Source organism: Polypterus senegalus, chromosome 1 (genome assembly GCF_016835505.1).
Source record: "Polypterus senegalus isolate Bchr_013 chromosome 1, ASM1683550v1, whole genome shotgun sequence".
In the NCBI taxonomy this organism is placed as follows: Eukaryota; Metazoa; Chordata; class Cladistia; order Polypteriformes; family Polypteridae; genus Polypterus; species Polypterus senegalus.
In genome coordinates this window covers 41,749,372-41,767,445 of record NC_053154.1, presented here as the reverse complement: position 1 = coordinate 41,767,445, position 18,074 = coordinate 41,749,372, and the positions used below count along the sequence as shown (strand labels likewise).

Below are 18,074 nucleotides of genomic sequence, written 5' to 3'. Positions count from 1 at the left end.
TGCTCAGTGTCAGATTTAGCAAACTAGAGAAAACAGGAGCATCGGGGGGGAACTATGAGGGTATCCTATAAAAAAGAGTCTGTGGTAGTCTGGAAATGACGAGGAACAAATGATCCTCAAACACTGAGAGGGGAGTGCGAAAGGAGTCAGGTGAGGAGCGACGTCTAGCTGGCGGGAGTGGAGATGTCTGAGGGCGAGAAGAGACAGATAAGCCCCTGTGCTAAAATGGACACGGTGCATGATAACGCCACGTCACAGGATGATCAGTGATGCCCACTGTTTGAAATTTTTATTGTCCAATTGAACTAATTCTTTAGGTGCATTTTAACAGGAGATATCCGGCTTCACTCGTTTTCCCTAATAACCTCACCATGTCAATCCCTCTTTTCCTTAATCCTTTTAATCATCCCCCCCTCTGTAGAGATATTTGAGAAGGTTTGAAATAATCTGTGGTAATCTGCTTTATTTGATTGCATCTTCCCTCTAAGGAAAGTCTGATGGAAAGAAATAAAAGAGGACATTCGACTGGGAGAGCAGCACTGAAGAAGCAACACGAATAGTAAAAGGTGCAGGTTGTCGGCAGGGGTAAACTCAAAGATGGACGAGTCACGGAAAGACAGCCAGCCAGCCATCCATTCATTACTGAAGCGGCCAAGTCCATTGCAGGGTCGAAGGGCACAGACAGACAGGCTAGTAAAAATAGCCGGTCGCCATGTCTTCATTTGTATTTATGTAAGAAAGACAACACACTTTGAACGCGAAAGCCGTCATTCCGGTCTGTGTGTCAGATTCGCATACAGCTTTCCTATCTCATTTAATCCCAATCAAATTGAAACATTGGCCATTTTGGTTGACTGCTTGTCACAGATTAATAACTGGCTTTTCTGTAATAACTACTTGCAGTTGAACTCAGGAAAGACTGAGGTTCTAATTGGTGCTCCCCCTGACCTTCACTCTGAGATTTGTCTCAAGATGGCGTCTGTCTCTCCAATCGCCAAATCGAACTTACACAATCTGGGGGGCATTTACATTCAGGCGTTAAGCCTAGATTTACATGTAAGGTCTCTTAGCCACTCTTGTTTCTTTCATTTACTAAACCTCTTTAAATTGAGCTCTGTAGTTTCAAGACCAGAATTGGAGATGCTTGTGTAATCAGAATATAAGTTTAATATGTCACTGTGCTCTGTGCAAATACTGTATTTTAAATCTGCTTTTCTTCTCTTCTCACATGTACAGCTAACACAAAGCCAGATTTACTACTGGGGCCCAGAATTTAGAACTGCTAGGCAAGCCTTTTAAGACAAGATAAGTGAAGGACAATTGCAAAATGGGCATTGTACTATTTCGGTGTGTTAGAGTCAGCATGACATTGGATCGTCTTTGCTTTGTTTGGAATGGCATGATTTACCTAAGTGGGGGGCCTGCACATGGAGAAAGAGTATAAAGCTTTGGAACTCTGCCTGGCACACCTTTGAAGCCGACAGACAGATGGGAGATAACGTCATCCAATCCGGAAAATCCTTCCAGCACAGCGTCAAAAATGGCAGATTCTACACATTGGGCCCCCACTACCTGAAAGGTCATGGCTTCCTCGTCTGTTATGCTGCGTAAACCGTCATTAAAGAAAGTTAAGTTATTTCTCCTATGTGATTCCTTACCGCTGTATCTCACCTTTTAATATCATATCTGTATAGTTTTGGTTTATGTAACCTGCTGCAATCACAAAAGAACTTATTCCAATAAGGGAGCTAGCACCCCCTGCTGGATTCAGCTTATACCTGCTTTTACATCCTCTTGTCTTGACTACTGCAATGCCCTGCATACTCACCTGAAGGAATCCTCCCTTTCTCAGTTACAGTTAGTCCAAAATGCGGCTGCTAGGCTTTTAACTCGATCTCGCCAGAGGGCGCATATCACACCCATTTTGTATGCATTGCACTGGCTTCCCATTTATTAAAGAATTTCTTTTAAAATTTTGGTGCTTACCTATAGAGCTCTCTGTGGACAAGCATGTCACTGGCCTCCTGCACCGCCATACGGGCACTTAGGTCTGGGCACAGGGCCTCTTAGTCATCCCTCAGTTGAGTAGTCGCTGCTTGGACTGTTTGTTTATTTCCAGTTTGTTCTTATTCCTCTCTTTACGTTTCTTGTTTTTTATATTTGGATGGCATTTTTATGTGTTTTTTCCTTGTTGTACAGAGCTTTGTGATGTCATGTCTATGAAGGGTGCTTTATAAATAAATTTTACTTGCCTACTTACTTACCTGAATGAGTCACTTAACCCGCCTGTGGTCCAAGTCTAAAACTGAACCGTGTAAGGAATTGTAACACACTGCTCTCGCTGTAAAATGCCCTGGAGGGGTTTTCAATCCAGAATGTCGCTATATAAAAGGGTAAAATGTGCCAAAATGTCCGACACGGAACAGAAAAAGTAAACAGCAAACTCCACTCCATGAACCTCTCTGCATGTCCGTAGTCTTGTGTTTCACTTCCTGGTTGAATTCTTTTTCATTCATCTTAGATTTGCATTTTTTTACTCAGCTGTGACTCTGTCCACCAGTTTTCTTCTGGACGTTCTTTCATGTCCATCTTATTCCTACACTAACTGTATGATTAAAGGAATATTTCACCAAAACGTACATTTTGTATATATTTTACTTATCCCATGTACTTTGTAGTGGTGGCCAAGAAAAATTTGTAATCATATGTTTTCATGAGGGAACTGCAAAGGGCAAACGTCTCCTAAGAATGGATTTAGGCCTGTTCACGTGGACCTTCTCCTGGGGAGGTGTCCATAAAGTTCATGTCATATTTGACGACTTTCACACATAGCCTTCATTTATATAATCTTAGTGAGTCAGGGGTATTCAGTGTCATCCTCCCATGAAGGCCCATCACCAAATGTGACACACCCAATGACAGAGGCCAACTCATCTGTGACAGGTTTGATTTCGCCTTTAGTCAGACGGGTGGGCTCTGTGTTCATGAGAGCTGGAAGCCAATGAATGCTCATCCAGACCTTCAGTGCTCAGAATGTGTCAATGAGGAATAAGGGGCATGGGGGCTTTGGACCTCCTAAACAGAACAGAAGATCATCTGTCTCATGCTTTGTGTTTTATGTACCGCAATGAAATGGAAAAAAAAGAAACAAAGGGCTGAGAGCTCATTATACATGTTAACCCTTCATACTGGGCCAGCTCCATCAAGCCGTCACAAAAAGGGGACTGTGCTGGGAGTCAGTACATGTGACACGGGCAGCGATTTTCAGTCACTTCAACTGACATGGTCCAGTGACAAGATCAGCCACTGCAGTCAACAAGTCTGACAGGCCTAATGACTAAAAGTCTCGTAATGTGACATCAGCCTCATGGGAAACGGGAAGAGAGAGGATGACAAGGAAGGGACAGAAATTACTACTTAATGCTGCAGAAATGGAGTCGAGAGAGGAGCAGAGGCAGAAAGCGGAGAAGGAACTGATCGCCAAAACTAAATTATCTAACCGTCAAGTCGAAATCCTGAAGCCTTGCACCAAATCGGTGGGATTTGTCCCTAACTAATGCAAATGAAGTTGGATAAGCCAATGCTGGGATTTCATGGGGGGGCACGCGGCATTCATGATGGACAATGTCGTTATAACTAATGTGGTTACAGAAGAAGTCAGCTTCATAAAGATAATAAATAAGCAATCACTATAAAACAAAAAGCTCAAATATACACAAAAAACAAGAAGCAGAACAGTTTAATAGAGTGAAAGAGAATGAAATTCAAAAGGAAAAGCAGGCAGCGATCAAAACACTGGAATCTCGCGTTACGTTAAAACCAGGGCATAAACCGCTACTTTAGTCAAAAACAAATACTTTGTAATTCCATATTTTCTGAGGTGCTGAGTGTTTTGCAAGGTTTTTACTTTGCTTTGCAGTGTCGTGATAATGTGACTCATTGTTGGCACTTGTGATGTTGCCACAAACCAGAAGGTGGACCATGAAAGACAACACACAGAATGATGACATTCAGAGAAAATAAAATAAAAATTAAATGAAACACAATACAAGAATGGTGGCACAGTGGGTAGTGCTGCTGCCTCGCAGTTAGGAGACCTGGGTTTGCTTCCTGGGTCCTCCCTGCGTGGAGTTTGCATGTTCTCCCCGTGTCTGCGTGGGTTTCCTCCCACAGTCCAAAGACATGCAGGTTAGGTGCTTTGCCGATTCTAAAATGTCCTTGGGGTGTGTGTGCGTGGGCTGGGATTGGCTCCAGCAGTCCCCTGTGTTAGGATATAGCGGGTTGGAGACAGACTGACTGACTGACAACACAAGACCAGTTCCCTTTAAAAATATCGGGACTGGTCTCCCCTCGACTTTCTCATATACACAGATACGGGGATGGATATTTGAGGAGTAAATCGCAAGACAACGATTATATTTTTATATTATGTACAGTAAAGAACAATCAACAACAAATCAAATCAAATCTATACTAATAGATTCACTCACTCACTCATCACTAATTCTCCAACTTCCCATGTAGGTAGAAGGCTGAAATTTAGCAAGCTTATTCCTTACAGGTTACTTACAAAAGTTAAGCAGGTTTTATTTTGAAATTCTACACGTAACGGTCATAACGGTCGACAACATCCTCCATATTGAACTTTCTTATTTATGGCCCCATCTTCATGCAATTTGGTAGGTGGCTTCCCTGCGCTAACCGAAACCGATGTACTTACTTATTTCGATGGTATGACGCCACTGTCGGCCGCCATATTGAACTTTCCAACATTACTAATTTTCCAACTTCCCGTGTAGGTAGAAGGCTGACCCCATCTTCACAAAATCTGGTAGATGGCTTCCCTGCGCTAACCAAAACCAATGTACGTACTTATTTTGGTGGTATGAGGTCACTGTCGGCTGCCATATTGAAGTTTCCAACGTCACTAATTCTCCAACTTCCCGTGTAGGTAGAAGGCTGAAATTTGGCAGGCTCATTCCTTACAGCTTACTTACAAAAGTTAAGCAGGTTCCATTTTGAAATTCTACGCATAACGGTCATAACGGTCAACAACGTCCGCCATGTTGAACTTTCTTATTCATGGCCCCATCTTCACGAAATTTGGTAGGCGGCTTCCCTGCGCTAACCGAAACCAATGTACGTACTTATTTCTGTGGTATGACGCCACTGTCAGCCGCCATATTGAACTTTCCAACGTCAATAATTCTCCAACTTCCCGTGTAGGTAGAAGGCTGAAATTTGGTACTTATTTCGGTGGTATGATGCCACTGTCGGCCGCCATATTGAACTTTTCAACGGTTTTTGTTACTTATGGGCCCATCTTCAAGAAATTTGGTATGCGGGTTCCCAACGCTAACTGAATCCTACTTACGTACATATATACATCCATAGGCTGCAGCTCGGTCACCGTGTGAGGCGGTGTTGGGTCCCCCATCCCAACATCTCCCACGTTGTTGGCTGCCTGCCTATATAAGGCTGTCCGTCGCTCCGGTCTCTACATTCCCTTCCTTGCTTCGCCACGGGATTCACATCTCCCTGCTGATAACTACAGCCATTTTATTTAATCCACGGCTTCTCCGCTGTTTTATTGTTCATTTATTACGATTATAGTTATTGTGTAGATATTTTAGACTTACTTTACATTGTTCAGGTACCCATTTCCTTTATCATTCCAACCATACCTCCATTAACATGTCTATCGAGGTAATCACCATCGATCAAAGAACTGTCACTTACCGAGTTGTTTCCATGCCCGGAGATGGCACCTATCTTTTCCATTGCCTTTGTTACATATTGCACGGCCATATCAGGCTCACTCTTGATATCCGGAGGAACATTGTGTCTTATGTATTGAATGACTGGGCCAGGTTCAAGGTGTGGACTGATGATGGTACAGGAGATAATTATACTACACAGGAGCACTAGAAGAGTGAAATGCTTAAGCCCATCACCTATGGTTCTTCATGTGATTTGATGGATGCCGCTGAATTGTTCAGTTGTTACTTTCAAGTGTACCGAAATGGCCAAATATTTTACACCTTTGGACAACCGCCAATGCCTCTTAAACATCTTAGATTCACAGGTGATGATTTCAGTAGTGGATACTTTGATGTTTATGAATGTTTAAACTCTCAAAAGCTGGATGTGAAGTTATCGATGAAGCCGGTTGTGTGCTTACAACGCTTGACAGATGCCGAATGTCACTTCAACACAAGTCCTACAAATACTGTCGTAATTGAAACAAACCATGAAACTCAAACCGATTATGACAGCAGCAATCCAAGCTGTGGGATTTGAAACAAGATTACTGTTCACATGGCCAACTGTACTTGCATGCTGAAGAGTAAGCTCAGCGCACAGCTTGGTCATATTACAACCGGAGGGCTGAACTCACAATGTGGTATACAAAGAGATCCTTAACAAATAATTATTGGTATATTTTCCCTCAGTTTAAAAAGGTTTAATTTTCTTCTTAATAAAAATTTTAAGGCAGTACTTCGCCGCTGGTATTTTGCTAGTTAATAATAGATTGAACAATTATTATAAAAGTAAAGTTGAATATATCGGACTAAGCAGCTGAATAAAAGGAAAAGTAAGATAAAGGTAAATGGTAAAGTACCATTTCCGATTAGTGGAAATAACCCAAAAGTTGATAGAAATATGCGTTTTGTTCCTAATACTTGTATGCAAAATTTAAATGACCTACGTAAGTGAAAGCCTACTCAAGTGATTGTGTTTACACACACAGGCATAATTTCAAAAATGGTATTTTTGGACTAAAACGTCAAGATTCATCAAAATCTTGATATTGAATTTTTGAACGATTACAATACTTTCCCTTACCTTCATATGCGAGAAAAAAAAAATGGGGGATAAAGTGACAGCAGGGTTCACGGGGCTGTGATCTGATAGAAACTGCAGAGAGAATCAGCCCGGGAGGTTTGTGGAGCTAAACCTGTAGTGAAGTTTAAAAGGCCAGCGACGGGAGGAATGCAGTCAACATGGAGTTAATGAGGAAGGCGAGGAGTTCACGCTGAAGCCGATCATGTCAGGTAGCGACCAACTGCAGCCAGTCTTTCAGGGGCACCCAACAGTTTTTCTTTATGCTCCTCTGTTTTTTGGTAATATAAAAATTGTTTTTTGCTGTTTTTGGTATGCCATGCACATATATATGGTGTAACGAGTCAACTAGGCCAAAAGAAGACTTCAAAAATACCGGACCCATCCTTTAAGGAAATCAGAAGACTAGTGAGCCATCAAAGGGTTTGGCATCTCATTGATGGAGATAAGATGAGCGAACTAAAAGAAATGAATTAGCATTATGCTGAGTGACCAAACCGTGAAGAGAGCCTACTGGGGACACCAAGGCTACATCCACAGCACTCTGTTTCACTTTAAAAAAGTGACTGTAAACGAAAATGATGACCATCCGCACTAGCGTCTCCACATCTTTTGTGAAAGTATCTCCGTCCATACTGAAATGACCACAAAGGCTTGTGATGTAGACATTTGCCTACACTGGGCGTTCGTACATCAGCAGAAAAATCCTTGAAGAGATGGTAGACACAGGAATCACAGGATTTAACTCAAAACTGTAGCGACTGGTAAATTATTTGACTTTTATGCATGTATGCAGCATTCACACTGTACAAAACACAATTTAGAGGCATACAGGTAAGAAACAGAATAAGAGCCATGGTAAGCAAGTCTTCTATGTCCTCAGTGTTGGAATATGTTTTTCTTCCATGAAGGGTGACATTTCAGTGAATGAGATGTTGTAATAAGAACAATCCAGTCAGGAAAGGACTACGTAATCAACACAAACAAATCAGAGCACGATTATGGTCTGCATGTTCAGGAGTTTACATTTTTATCTGTCCACATTGCTAGTGTTTATACAAGTATACATCTCTGGACAGCATTTTCAAAAGTCTCCATTTTCCATGGGTAGTGTGGATGAAAGGCAAAAATGGAGACAATATAGTAGTGCAGCTGTAGCCTAACTAGCAGACAGTACATGAAATAAGAGGGGCTGTTTGTGGTGGCACTGCTGCCTCACAGCTCCCGGGACCCCAGTTCCAATTCCAGGAGGGGCACTGCCCATGTGTAGGGTGTCCTGTCTTCCTGTGTCTGTGTGGGCTTCGCTCTCAAATCTCAGTCTTAGGGGTCTCCCATGCGTCTCACTCACACATCCTAAAGACCTGCATGTTATTCTTAAACCTAACCTGCCTTTCCGTAGGGTACCTGTGAATGTCCACTACAGCACACAGGCGCTTCACCCACAGTCGGCTCCAGCCTTGCACCAGTGCTGTTGGGATGAGAGCAAACTCTCTAGAATACAGACTTGTGTCAGATCAGTAAAAAACATGCAGAATGAATCCATTTAATATGGAGACAAAAAGTCATTTTCCAAACAACCATTGGCAAAGCATGAGAGGGCACAAAGACACGCGTGCCGTCATCGTCAGTCCCAGATCACCTTTTATGCCTGCCATACGGCAGTGACATCTGCTAGACGGGAGGCACACATGCATGGAGAAGCTCAAGCTGACAGACATTACTCAGGCGTCTGGACAAAGTGCTGGAAAAAGTTCAGTTTGTTGAGCTGCAATGTGCCGATTGTTCTTCTGCTTGTTTGTTTGTGCGAGGCAAGTGACCAGAAGGGGATTACCAGGACAGTGTGGAGGAGAAGAGGAGAACAGACCTCTCAGGCCAGCAAAACTCACCGCTCCGATTCACCTTAATTCTGCACATTTTAATGATTGACGCGGGAATATACAGTATGCAGGGTGAGTCAAAATTATGTTAACATTTAAATGTTGGAAACAATTTATTCACAAAACATACCTTATATGTGCAAAATGATTTCCAGTGTGACCCGACATTTGCGCGATAGACATATGAGCGCCGACAAAATAGCGCCGATTAAAATGCGCCGTCAAAATCGCGCCAACAAAATCGCAGACAAAACTGCGAAAGTTTCATTAAATATGAATTACTAGTTTCAAGCATATTTAATAAATGTTTATTTTAGAAGTCAATATTATGAGACGCGGCATGCCATCAGCACGGCACGCAGATAGTCCTTAAGATCACGCCCTGCACATGTAGGAAGAATTACAGTAAGGGCGTCCCACTCTCTTGGCCTCTCTCGTGATTTTGTCGAAAACCAGTTAGCGGCTTTGTCGGCGCTCATTTGTCTGTCGCGGTTTTGTCGGTGAACCGATCTCCAGGAACGTCTCAACCTGTTCACCATCATGTTCAACACATTGTACCATATGTGGCACATAAATTGTTCACAAATATTGTATAAAAGTATATACACAGCAGTGCCATTAGTGTTAACATAATTTTGACTCACACTATATATATCTACATATTATATATTGTTATAGATGGACGCTGTTCCCTTACCAGCATAATGGATGATCAGAAATGGGGTGGCATTCCCTATCCTGGCCAGGAGGCAGAGATGGAGGGGCAAGCTGGTGGCATCCCAACAGTAACTGATGGAAATCCCCTACCACAGTGAGGAGAGCACCATAGTGGAGAAGTGACCTGGATGGAGGAGCATCCTGACCAGGATGGTTAGCAGTCTCTTTGCTGGTCAAGAAAACAGAACAAATGATGGACACTGGGAGACTGAGCTCGTGCCCCATACAATGGGTTCCAGCATCCCTTGTGGATAGCCCCTGTTTGGGCCCCCACTTGCCCCCATAGGGCTGGCCTGTTGGATTCCATGGGTGCAGCCATATAGCGTGGGCCAGAGAACAAGAAGAAAAAGAGTGAGGGCTGTGAAGTGTACATGGTGACGCAGCTTGATCATAATATCAGGACCGTTCTTAACAGTTTGGGGGCCCGATGCTGTTCAGAAATGTGGAGCTCAGGAAGGTGTTCTAATAAAATGACCAGTAGGCCTACATGTACGCTTGTGTGTATGCAGAGTTGTAAAATATTGATTTTGTTCTGGATCTGGTAAAGGCCGGGATATCCAGATATTTCATGATTTTATTGGGATCTCTCTGAATGAATCTGAAACGAATCTCTAAAATTAACGTGCATTTGGCAAAGATGACGTGACAATATTATTCGGGATTTAGGTGAAGATTGCAATTTGGATAATAAATTACCATTGTGAATAAGACTAAGAGATGACCATTCCAGACTGAACGATCACTATTTATACATTCCCAGTCCCACGGCCTTGCCCCCGGTTCCCTGCCTGCTGCCCCCTGCTCCTACCCTTCCCCTCCGAATTTGACTCAGAACAATAACATTTTGGATGAGGAGGGTATCGTGACATACCACATGAGGGACTGGCACAGACGGCTGCAGTGCCAGGGGCATGACAGGGGCCCCAGGCCCACAGCCTGACAACAAAAAATATATAAGTGGGGGCCGGGCCGAGCCAGGGCCCCCCTCACGGTCGGGGCCCTACCCGGATGTGTAGTTCGCATATGCCTTAGAATGACCCTGATAATACTAGTTAACACTCGGACCTCTGGTGCTCAAAGAAGTGCCCATCTCAACACACAGCCCCCCAGGACACTCTCCCGAGGTTATGCAATGTCCTCCACTGCTGGCTAGTGTCTCCATGGCTCTTTCCCAGCGTTGGCTCTTTTCAGAGTGCTGTGACAAGTTCACGCAGGTAGCCACAAATACAGACTTTATAAATGGCTAGTAATTAACAAAACGAGTACACACAAAGACGACGATGTGTTTAAACTGACAGGAAACAAGGTAGTTGGCAGCTGATTAGCATAAATGGCGCCCGGTGTTCTAACGAAACATCCTACCCATTGAAATGATCTACTCACTGATACTACGCATGCGCTCAGAACACCGGCACTCTCTGTGCAGTAATTCATTGTTGGACTTCGGCTAACGCAGGCCTGGCTGATCTAAAGATGAAGCTCAAATACATTGATGGCCTGGGAGGGAGAAGCCATTCCTGAGCTGGAGTGCCAAGGTCTCTTTCTCGTTCTTCGTTCAGTTGTATTTTATGCATTCCACGGTACGACTTATCTCTACAGCCGAGCTCGTGCCCCCCGCTTGTGCCCCCTTCTGTCGGAGGACGTTTGGTTCGCTCCGTCGGCTGTGCGCCTTTCAGGTAAATCCGTGGGTTTTCATTAGAATTGTAATCACGCAGAGACCCTCGGACGCCCCCATCGTGAAAAACAGATGAACACCGGAATTTAGTGAGGTCTGAAAGAGGACGCTCAAGCTTTGATTTAATTCTCAGACTAAAACATGTCACACATCCTCAGGTCTCACCCTTTTAAAAATTAAGCTCCGAGGTCACCGGTCCGTCTCTGCGAATGTAAGCTGGTCATTGAACTGTGAAAAGGATGCAAACACCAGGTCGACGGAAAGGCGCTATATGAAGGTTTTTGTTTTAGTTTCACTTTTTTTTTTTAACTAACCCATAGAAAACGCAGAGACTTTGGGAGAAAGCCCCTTATGGTGGGAATTCGCCATTCTTTGGTTCGTTTTCTGCAGTGAAAGCTCTTGAGGTTAACGATCACTTTAAATTACTGATAATATCAACAAGACTTTCGGGTGGGCTGTATCGACACACCGATCGGGTGGGGTGTGCACGGTCCTTCCACCCCCCGACAATGAGATTGGTCTTTTATGTCGTGGACTGGTATCCCGTCCAGAACGGGCCGCTGAATTGCGATGCTTTTAACAACCCTAAATGCCTTTCCTCCATAATGAAGAACTGATAAGGCTTTTTAAAAAAAACAAAAAAAAGAAAGAAAAAGAATGGAGGCTCCTCTCGTATAAAGTAAGGGCAGGAATCACATAGCAGTGGATTGCCGACATGGGCGATCTGGATTTCATCAAGGATCCAACGGGGATTATCCACTCTTACTGTCATCGGCTTTAATGACCTGTGACAATACTTGTACTTATTAAGATCGAGCGCGCACTTAAAGGGATACACAGGGCTGCACCGTCATTTTCTGTTTGCACGTAGACTGATGATCAATAACTTTTGAGATGATCGGCAATAACGGACATTAACCCCACATAGAGGGGGCGTGGGAACGAAAGGCTCCTGTGGTTCGGAATGAGGGGCACTGCCTGCACAGTATGAATACACGGCGACATTCAGCGTGCAGCATTAAACGGCATCATAAAAACATTGTGGGTGCCTTCTTGATCATGTTTGATACCCAATATTATCTTTGTTGTTGTTTTCAGGTCGTGTGGCAGATTGCCAATGCGTTGGGCTGTAAACCACAAAGCTGCCGATTCAGTCCTCTATTAGCTGAAAGTTTTAACCCAAGGCAAGCAGTTAATTCGCCCCTTAAAATAATACGCTGACATCGTACACTAGAGCGCCTTCAAAGGACGACACTTCCTACAGAAATGAGCCACATTAACTAGCTCGTAGCGGCACACTGACGTACGCAAGCAGATATTCAGGTTCAAGTCCCTCCTCCCAAGTCACCTGACCCCGCTCACTGTCCTTCGAACGACTTGAGACTCGGCTTATCATGAAAGGCGCTATATAGCAAGCAGACGCAGATGTCATATGAGCGCGGTGGTGCCTGCCTTCCCGAGCGCGAAGAACTTCTTCATCTCACGCTAGGCGAACGTGCCAAACAAGACAGAGAAATCCGGTGCCAGGGTTGGCAGGAGATGGCAGAAGAATCCGAAAGGCGAAGAAAGTGCGTCAAAGAGAAAGCCGCAAGAGAAGCGAGGACTCCCACCCCGAGTCACCAGGTGCCAGCTACAGAGCGGCAGGATACACACACTGGCACAAAATTACATAACCGTGTGGAAAACGCGCTTACAGCGGCAGGACAAACAAAAGTCAACACTTTGAGAAACTGTGGCTGGGTAGCGTAGCGTATAACTTAGCGCACGCAGCCGAGCCGAGCCGCACCGCACCGCGCTGCTCACCTTGATGTGCCGGACCGCTGCTCCCTGAATCCGAAAGGCTGGCGATGCTGGCAGGAGAGGAGTCGGGCGAGAAGAAGAAGAAGAACAAGAAGAGCAGAGTTCGCTGTCTGAAATCCCCCCCCCTCTCACCCTCCGCCCCCCACTCCCCCATTCTATCCGAGACTCTCTGCGCGCTCGTCGGCTGCTCCGAGGTGCCGTCCGTCAGTGGCCGCTCGCAGAGCCTCTCTGACTGAAGCCGGGAGGACCGAACCGTCATGTGAGCGGAGCCTCTACACACCAAAAAGAGGAGCGTCTCCCGGGAAGAGCGCCTTCATTAATGCCATTGTCTTCATCTGTTTTGTTCTGCGGCATTTTAATCAGCAACTCAAAAAAAAGGCTATTATGTTATGAAGTGGCGTAAATACTTAATAGAAGGCAAAAGATTAAAAGCCCCTCTATTAACGCTAATCAGGGCAATTCGAAGGGCTTGCATCTAAGTGGTTAAAGACGGACAATCTTTATATATTATTCAAGCAGAGCGCAGCGCATTAGACTTGTCATTGTAACTTAGAGTCAATTATGTAACACTGGAGGAAACAACAAGGCTGAAAGAGAGAACACGTTCTGCAGAAGCCCCCCTTACTCCCCTCGGCTGTAACGCGGGATTTAATGCTAAAACGCCCAGCGATCCCAGACTGGCCCGACTAAGCCGGGTCTATCAAATAATGAGGCCAGTCTGTCAGAACAATCCACGATCTGTCCATTACCAAACCTGTTTAAGCCAGTTCTGGACCACTGGGAAGTCAGAGCCTGTCCAGCATCATAGAGTGCAAGGCAGGAACTGACCTTGGGTGGGATGCCAACCTGTCCATCATATGATTATTAAATGCTGAGCCCACTTTAGAGGAACTTATCACGTCAAATCTAATGTTGAAGGACCTGTCATCTTGAATAAGGCACAAGTTGATACAGGCAATGCACCACAGAACATGAACTTGGTATATAGGAGGCGACCTAGCCTATAGGGTCACACATTAAATAACATAACTTTAAGTCCTGTGACCCTAAATAACGAAGTTAGTAAATCTAGAAGTCAGTATATTAGAACTATCAAGGACCTGTTATCTTAAATAAGGCTCAATTCAACAAAGGCAATCTGCCACAGAACATGAATTTTATATATAAGAGGCAACATAGCCTACAGGGTCACACATTAAATAACAAAACTGCATGTCAGCATATAGAGCGCTATCAGGAACTCTAAGAGGACTGGTCATCTTAAATAATGAGCACAGTCTATTAAATATTAATGCCAATTTACACAGACTGTGCACAAGAAACAATGGGTGTCTTCTTAAATACTTACTAAGATGCCTCACTTTTCAGTGGCTCTGGTCTTTGGTACGGGGCTGATGTTGTCAGATAGCATCCATCCTTCCCTGTGTGTTTTGACCCCTAACCGTGACACCTTCTGGTTAGCGGGTCAGCCAAGTCACTGCCTGTCAGCTTCTGATCTCCATCCTAACTCCTGCCTTTTAGTTATACAACCAGCAGAAGGTTCTTTCTGCTGTCCCTCCAATCCTGCGAGCAGCCATCTTTCTTTCTTTCTTTCTTTTTTTCTTTCTTTCTTTCTTTCTTTCTTTCTTTCTTTCTTTCTTTCTTTCTTTCCCTGATATTCCCAGGGCAGTGAGTACTGACCACATCAACTGCGTAGGGGAATCTTCTACAGCTCACCTTGGCAGGGAGCAGCCACGATTGCCACTCTTTGCCCTTACACTCATGGATCAAGCCTTAGTACTTGATGGCCTTCCTCTTGTGAGTTTCCTCCAGCAGGACAATCACTTTGATTGGGATGATCTTCCTCAACTGCGCTGACCAAACGACAATGACAGCCCTTAGGGTTGTTTGGATAATTGAGGATGAACTGCAGTGTCCTTACCAGATCCAACCTCATCTGCTACCCTTGTGCGTTCTGGACGATGTTTCTTCTTGTGTTTCTTTTGGATGATGGTCTATCCCCCTCCCCATCCCGCCATGATGAACTGGATAGAAGGTGCTGGCGTTCCATGGATTCCCAGAGGCCTCTGTATCATCTGCTCCATGAGGTTTGATAGAACCGTGGGCACTTTCTTGTCCTGCCATCTGAATCTCCCTTGAGTCAGGGCAGTGTTGCAACCAGCCAGGACATGGGCCAGGGTGGCTGTCTTACTACAAAACTTACCCAGTGGGTCTTACTTAAACACCCACCTTTGCAGGTTCGCTGGTGATGAGTTCATAAGAAATCTGACATTCAAGATGGTTTGTTTAGCTAATAGCTAAACTGTCTCAATATCTCATCCAGATTCTTCTTAAAGGTTGTCAATGTTTCTGCTTCAACTACACATCTCAGTAGTTTTCCAGAGTCCCACAATTCTTTGCATAAAGAAGTGCTTTCTGGCTTCAGTCCTAAATAGACTTCTGGAAGGAGAGCGTAGAGAAAGACAATCCAAAATGGCTCCATCCTTATCAGTTCAGCCCATGAGACTTTCCTCCTCAGGAGGTACCATTTGAGATAAGTTCCCTGGAATGCCAGCTCAGCTGCTATTGCAGTCCAGCATTCCCCTTCCAGATGTTGCATTTTGTCCCAGACCATTTCACTCCTATGGCCTGCATCTGCTTTCGACCTGGTGGTTCCAAGCGCCTTGTCTTCCCATGCACGAGTTGTCCTCTAACTTTAGTGCACTTTCAGCCTGTGCCATCATAACATTGACTGCTTACTTGTGGCCAGTTTTGGTTGTCATGCCTGCACATCTGACCAGGTCACCACTAGAGTCTTTGAACACCATCATGACCCTGCACTTTGCCACCTCTATCACCACAGATGAGAACGGGGGGCTAGAGCTGACCTGATTTGATGCAGAGACCTACTGATGTGAAGCTAGGAAGATCTCCAAGTCACCTGTGCGTATTTAGCCATCTCTCCTCACCTTCCACTACAGTCATCATCTATCATCACTAGCCACATCAGTCTCAGTAGCAGTGTGTATTGGTTGAGCCAGGACTCAAACGTGCCAGGAAGTCCTGACCTTTCAGTCTTCCACAGCCATTCATCTTCTTGCTGTTCCACGTTAACAATGTGGTCAGTCGCCATCATACCACAGCCCCCAGGCATTTGATTGGATTCTCCTTAACTGATGGGATGACCTCACCCTGGACTTGGAGTTTGAATGCTTTGGTCACTTTACCCTTCATTATCACCACGCTCTTTGACTTCTTGGGCCTGAATGTCATTCACACCCATGATGCCAAATCTTCCAGCGTCTTTGTACCCCTATATGTATGTGCCCACCATTGACATATACCCAGAAATATACTTCATGGGGGACAAGGAATGACATGAATCCTAATTATCATCTATGATCAATCAGTTGAAGCAGTCATGAAATACTTTTTGGGGTGGGTTAGAGGGGGGGAGTCAATCCTCAAATCCCCCCTGACCAACTCTGCCTATGCCTACCATCTTAAATAGTTAACCTAGTTTTTTGATACTTATTATTTTTAAACAAATTGTCAGAATGCAAGATAACCAAACTCGCCTATAGGGATATAAAATGATGAATTCTTTCTATAAAGATCTGTTATCTTAAATAATTAACCAGCCTATAGAGAGCTGTCATATTAAATAATGAAGCCAAGTCTTACAGAGCTATCAGCTCAAATAAATGGACCCTCTCCATATGGACCTGCTGTCTGACAGAATAAGTGACCCAAATTAGTGACCCATCATCTCGAATCACCAATCCCATCTGAAGTGACCTGCTGCCTTAAAGGATTACCTGAGTTTATTGGTGTCCATCAGCCTGCGTTAGGAACGTACCTGTCACCATAAATAATTAATCAGTCTATACAGGTCTGCCTTTTAAGTCTTTGAGAAATGAACACCTCAAGTGATGACCTGCTCCACGTAACACACATCCCTCCTGTATTGACCCAGTCCATAATGGTCTTTGCTTAAATGACAAAATTAACTGCTTGGCTCCCATAATATAACATACAAAAGCAAAGTGTATTGAGACTTGATGTGTTAAAAGACCAATCGAGCCCACCAATATAATAGTGGACCACCTTTCTATTTTCAAATCCACCTAATCCAGTTCAGGCTCACGGTGGCCAAAGCCAAACCCAGCAGCATTGGGTGCAACACTGGGAGTCATGACAGAGCCCAGGTGTGCTCCCCAGTTTATGTATCTTGTCCTTTTTTATGGTTATCCGTGTAATCTGTAGGTGAAACTCCAAGAGACAGGGCCACCATGATGTCACTTCAGGGGAACCACCAGGCATCTATATATTCTGCGGAAGGAGCTTCATTGCATGTTGTTGAGTGCAAATTTGAATTTGCTTAGCAGATGCGACTTACAAAAGAGGTCAACATAATCGAGTAACTATCAGTCTGGGGGTCTGTTTGGGAGCAAGTGTTACTGGACAAGGTTACAAAATTGATCACTACAGGTAAAGGACTCCGAACAAAACACGAGTAAGTTACAAAGAAATTCACCAAAAATCAGAAGTGGTCTCCCCTAGGCTTTCTCGTATACTGTATTCAGATATGGGGATGGAAATTTGAGGAGTAAAGGGCAAGACAATGATTATATTTTTATATTAATACATTAAAGAACCATCAACGGCAAATCAAATCAAATTAATAATATATTGAACAATGATTATAAAAGTAAAGTTGAATAAATCAGACTCTGCAGATGCATGAATAAGAGGTAAAGTACCACTTCGGAAATACCTCAAAAGTTGATAGAAATGTACGTTTTGTACTTTCGTACTTTGTACTTAATACTTGTATGCAAAATTTGGTTGACCACAGTGAAAGTGTGCTCAAGTTATCTCCAGGTTCTTCTTTATATTAATTCCACGTTTCCTTCTTCGACTTCAGTCGTATTAAATTGTTGCTCTTCTCACACTTTAGGTTTCAGCTCTGCTTTTGTTGCCTTAACACAATCTTTGTTACCTGATTTCATACAATGTGCTTACCGTACCATCACCTTGCTCTGACGTCACATCTGATGAAGACCATGGAGCGGCTGCTGCTTCACCACCTGAGGCCACAGGTCCTTCATGCCCTCGACCCTCCGCAGTTCGCATACTAGGAGAAAGTGGGAGCGGAGGATGCCATCATCTATATGCTTCAC

The 18,074-nt window shown here is 44.1% G+C and overlaps 1 protein-coding gene across 1 annotated transcript in view; it reads right to left on the bottom strand.

Moving 5' to 3' along the window:
- Nucleotides 1–13,027, bottom strand: part of LOC120525567 (cadherin-24-like) — a 109,902-nt gene extending 96,875 nt beyond the window's left edge. Inside the window, exon 1 of the mRNA XM_039747970.1 lies at nt 12,916–13,027. The gene's annotated coding sequence lies outside the window, so the exon portion shown is untranslated. The remainder of the gene's footprint in view (nt 1–12,915) is intronic.
- Between the last annotated feature and the right edge of the window lie 5,047 nt (nt 13,028–18,074).